This window comes from Benincasa hispida, chromosome 1 (assembly GCF_027475165.1).
Source record: "Benincasa hispida cultivar pf3 chromosome 1, pf3_genome.v1.1, whole genome shotgun sequence".
NCBI classification, from domain to species: Eukaryota; Viridiplantae; Streptophyta; class Magnoliopsida; order Cucurbitales; family Cucurbitaceae; genus Benincasa; species Benincasa hispida.
Window position 1 is genome coordinate 70,040,181 of NC_143478.1, and position 6,000 is coordinate 70,046,180.

The following is a 6,000-nucleotide window of genomic DNA, read 5'->3' on the forward strand; positions in this document are numbered from 1 at the left end:
GAAGGCTACCAAGGCTAAGGCCAAGGCAGACAAAGGTAAATATGATTTACTTGTATTAGAAATTTGTTTAGTGGAGAATGATGTTTCTGCTTGGATAGTAGATTTAGGCACCACTAATCATGTATGTTCTTCTTTTCAGGGGATTAGATCTTGGCGACAGTTGGAGGCTGGTGAGATGACGTTGTGAGTAGGCATCGGGCACGTCATCTCAGTTGTGGCAGTGGGAGGCATCCAATTAACTTTACATAATAGGTTTCTTATATTAAAAGGTGTCTTTGTAGTTCCTGAACTAAAAAGAAACCTTATCTCTGTAAAGTGTCTGTTACAATACAATTACACTTTTTCTTTTAAATTGAATAAAGTGTTTATTCATAAGGATGGTGTTGAAATTTGTACAGCTAAACTGGAAAATAACTTGTATGTGCTAAGACCTTTAGCCTTAAGTTCCCTTCATAACATAGAGATGTTTAAATCTGCTGTAACTCATTCTAAACGCCAGTGAGTTTCTCCAAAAGAAAATGCCCAACTTTGGCACCTTCGATTAGGGCACATCAATCTCAATAGGATTGAGAGATTGGTGAAGAATGGCCTTATAAGCAAGTAAGAGGAAAATTCTTTACCGGTGTGTGAATCTTACGTTGAAGGTAAGATGACTAAAAGACCTTTTACTAGAAAAGGTTATCGAGCCAAAGAGGCTCTTGAATTAGTACATTCTGACCTTTGTGGTCCTATGAATGTGCGAGCTCGATGAGGCTATGAGTACTTTATCAGTTTTACTGATGATTACTCGAGATATGGGTATGTCTATCTGATGCATCGAAAGTATGAATCTTTTGAAAAGTTCAAATTATTTAAAGCCGAAGTTGAGAATGCTTTGGATAGACAAATAAAAACACTTTGATCAGATGATCATTTAGATGATTGCTTACTCTTTCCTACACGATCATTTAGACGATCGCTTACCTTTTCCTACACAATCGTATACTTCACCTAAACGATCAAGCATCTTGTCTATGCGCTAGACGACCTCATCTCTCACTTGCTTGATCGTTGTGTACGGTCTCTCTTCCTCCTTCCCTCTACCAAATCTGAACAAAGCCCACACCTTGGATTCTCACTCCACGAATACTGAAGGCTCTGAGTGGTGGTGTCATCTCCATTTCCTTCTGTTCGAGTGGTGATTGTTCGAGGTAGACGGTTGGGTTTTAGGCTCGCTGTGAAGAAGAAATCTTCAATTCGTATGATCTCTTGATCTCTTTAGCATTATGAATGCATATTGGTATGTTCGAATATATATGTGGTAATTCTGTCACGATGAATTGGAAAGATCCGCTTTCGCTTGTAGGAACTCAAGAGTTCCTTTATTTACATCTCAAGATGTTGAAAATTATTGCATGTCAATTTGGTTAAATTTTGAACATTTTGTAGCTTATGTTTATACATAAAATAGTTTAACAAAACCATTCATAAAATGTTTGCAATTAATTAATAGACTATTGCTTATGAGAGCTAAGCTTCCTACATCTATATAGGTTCATGTTATTTTGCATGTTGCGTGACTTGTACGCATTAGACCAATAACTTATCATAAGTACTCTCTGTTACAATTAGCTTATGGCTATGAGTCAAATATTTCCCATTTAAGAATTTTTGGATGTGCCGGTATATGTTCCAATTATTCTTCATCATAGTGTACTAAAATGGGTCCTCGAAGGAGATTATGAATATATATTGGATTTGATTCTCCATCAATTATCAAATATTTTGAACCCATGACAGGTGATGTAATTACTGCATGATTTGCTGGTTGTCATTTTAATAAGACAAATTTTATAAGATTAGGGGGAGAAATTAAAAAGTTAGAAAAGAAATTACATGGAATGCATCGTTATCGTCTAATTTATATCATCGTATAGATCAATGTCAACACTAGAAGTTCATAAAATAATTCATTTGCAAAATAGAGCAAATTAGTTACTAGATACATTTAAAGATGCAAAGAAAGTAACTAAGTCACATACGCCAGCTGCAAATGTCCCATCACGACAAGTTGTCACTAATGAGTATGGGACATGCCAGAAGCATGGTAGATCAATGGGTTTCAAAAATAAAAATCCTCGAAAAAGAAAAATAGTTAATAGTCAAAAGAAATTGGTTGATAATGTAAATACCCATGAAAAAAATCATTGATATGACCAGTAAAGATAATAAGGAAATTTCAATAAACTATGTCATGACAGGGGGAAAAATGGAACCGAACTAATGTGATTATTGACAACATTTTTTGTGAATAATGTTGCCATTGATATTATATCTGAAAATGAGGTCTTTGAATCAAACTCAGTTGAAGAGTGCTGACACATAAAAGATTGCTTCAGTGGAAATAAGCAATCGAGGCAAAATTAAACTCCCTTTTAAAATTTCAGGTTTTTTGACCAGCAGTCCGAACACCAGAAGGTGTTAAACCTATGGTATATAAATGAGTATTTATAAGAAAACGAAATGAAAATGATGAGGTCATGAGATATAAAGCAAGATTAGTTGCACAAGGTTTTTCACAAAGACTTGGTATTGATTATGAGGAAACATATTATCTGGCGGTGGATGTAATTACACTAAGATATTTAATTGGTTTGACCGTGTATGAAAGTCTAGACATGTATCTTATGGATGTAGTCACAACATATTTATATGTATCTCTTGATAATGACATTTATATGAGAATATCATAAGGATTTAAGATACTTGAAACATATAATTCAAGTTTTCAAGAATTGTATTCAATAAAGTTACAAAGATCACTATATGAAACTAAACAAGCAGAACGAATGTGGTACAATTGCCTGAGTAGAGATTTATTGAAAGAATGATATCGAATAACCCAAAATGTCCATGTGTTTTTATGAAGAAATCACAACCAAGATTTATTATTATAGTTGTATATGTTGATGACTTAAATATAATTAGAACTCTTACAGAGCTTTCAAATGCAATATAATATCTTAAGAAATATTTTGAAAAGAAAGATCTTGAAAGAAACAAAATTTTGCCTTGTCTTGTAAATTGAGCATTTAACATATAAGATATTTGTTCATCGGTCAACTTATACATAAATTTTTTTAAAAAGGTTTTACATGGACAAACCACATCCATTAAACATTCTAGTGGAAGTTCGTTCACTGGATGTGAATCAAGATATATTTCAACCTCGAGATGATAATGAAGAACTACTTGATCTTGAAGTACCATATCTTAGTACAATTGGTGCACTTATGTATCTTGCTAATTGTTTGCCTCGTAATTTGAGTCTAAAAGTGCTAAAAGTGATGAGGAAGAATGATGATGAATAAGTATAATGAATGGCGATAGATGACGGATTAACTCTTTTCTTAGCAAGAAAAGTAGGCGATGCGTCGAAGTGGATGTGTGTACACCTTGTAAATACATACAAGTTCTCCTAAATTAGACCCAAGTATAAATCTAACTTAGGTTTCCTGGTAAGTCTAGGGTCGAACGCAGGTGACTCTAGAGTGGTTTAACGCAAACTTTGTTTTCAGTTCTAATGCAGAGGTTTCCTAATTTAACTGAAGTTTTGGTTATTTACACTAATTAATGGCATGCATGCAAGAAGAAATAGAAGTTTAGAGGGAAAAGAGGATTTATGAATGAATGGTTTTAAGCGTAAGTGATATGCGTTGATTCCAAGGAAGATTAACAAGCCAGTGTGAGCACAATGAAGATGATACAGATGCTTGTTTACAAACTAAATGTATGTGTTATGCGTTAGAATTTATGTTCTATAGATCATGCTAAGTTCAACATCTCCCGATGCAAATGCCACATAAAATCCTATCTCTAGGGTGCATGCATTGGCAACAAAGAACAAGCAAAATGCACAAGTAACTTTATCTCTAAACCTACTATGCGCCCTGACTCAATGCATTCTACTTAATAACTTTAATCAACTGATCGGGATGATTTAAGCATAGATTTCAAGTTCTCATTAAGTAAGAAAACTAGCAAACACAAACAACTTTGAATGTAAACTGATGGAGAAGTGATGAATGGTCAAAGACAAGATTGAATTAAGGATAACAAATGTTTATACAACAATCCCAACTTGATAAAATGGAATGGGGAATGAAAAAAGGAAGAAGTCAAGCTGTAAAGTTTAATCTCTTGTCCTCTTTAGCTTTATTTTAATGCTTATTTCATTCAACTTGGTGAAAATGTTGATAAAGATTTTCTCTCTTGAGGTTTGTCTCCATCAGCTCCTCTTGATCAACTATGGACTAAAATCTTCCCTTCTATCTCTTACTTGCAAACCACAGAGTCTAACTACTGAAGAAAATTCTAACTGTCTAGCGCTTTAAGGTGTCTAACTATGCTTCAGCAGCTGGCTCATTCTTTTATAGGCAATTCCCAACAACTTGACGATTGGACTTGCATTAAATTTCATACTCCGAACCAACCATCTACCACTTCTGGTATGCTCAGACGTCATTAGTCAAAAGTCCATGCTTGCAAGTGGCGATTTGACATAAAATGCACAAACCAACTGTATCTTTCATTCGTCAAACAGACTCGGATGCGTACCCTTACGTGTGCCTTCACTGCAACACATAGTAAATTTCTTATTCTTGCGTTCGAATGCGTTAGTGGAGCAACTTTTTACTAAAAAAGATACTTTTGTATGGATTTGCTATATATATGAAATTTCATGCGTTTTTCTCTACAATGAGTGTGTTTTCATTATTAAATAGCCTAATTATTCCAACTTTGAGAGAACAGTGATTTGTATTTCTACAAGTTATCACACACCCAAATTTTGAATAATGCTCGTCCTAGAACATTCCCAAAATAATTCCTTAACCTACTTTCATGATCTTAACACACTGGCTCCACCTCTTACCATGTTCAAACCTACAAGCGTTTGAAATTGGCATTTGAAAATACAAGTTTGTTCCCTTTCATAAAGAAATATATATTTGATCTCTTATGCAACAAGCACTTTCTTCAAAACTCGTTTTGCTTTCTAAAACATTTCAATCTTTCAAAACCAGTAATGTGTTAGAAGGTTCTCTTGTTAATAGATTTCTTCTAAGTAAAGTTAACTATTCTCTTCTGGGACTACCCATGCGTCAATTCAGGTGACTCACCTTCGTTTTGGCTTTCTTCAACGGGTGTCATATGGACATCCAACTACAAGCAAATACCCTTCACAACTTAACTCTTATTTAAGCATATATGCATTGTATTTTTCTACTTTAGCTTAGATAACAGAGTTGGGACGTAATAGTCTTGGTTACTTAACTTCGTTTTGGCTTACCCCTACAGGTGTCATGTGAGCATCCAACTACGAGTAAGTGCCATCCAATCTTAACTCATATCGCTAGGATATTTCTCTTGCTTTGATAGTGGAGTTTGCTTATTACGTCCAAAATTATTAAATCTCTTTTCTTTCTATTTTTTAAATTGAAAAAGAAAATAAGAATATTTTTATAAACCAGATAACGCATCAACTTGGACCTCCCCTACCCCCAAATTTTGAAGATTAACAAGGTCCTCATTGTTGAAAAAGAACTACAAAAATGCCTTAGAAATTGCAAAATGAGGTTTGAGTTGAGGCTTGCACGCACGGGGAATAAAAAATATGTTTCATGTCGTAAGATTCTAGACTTAGATTTATAACACCCACCTAAACATGTAAGTTTATTAAACATCAGTTTTGTCATTGAGGTATCAAAGCTCGACGCAAGACATAAAAGTAATAGGAAAAAAAGTATAAACAAAATACTAAAGACAAATGCAAGGATCAAAATTATTTAACTTCATTCATTACTACAAAATTTTACATGAAATTCCAAAAATATATAAACACATACAAAAGTGAATAGCTTTGGAATCAAAACAAAAGCCAACACCCCCAAATTTTATTACGAGGTTGGCGCATCGTCCCTGCAATTAGGTGCAAGGTTTTCATCCATGAATCTAAGCGGG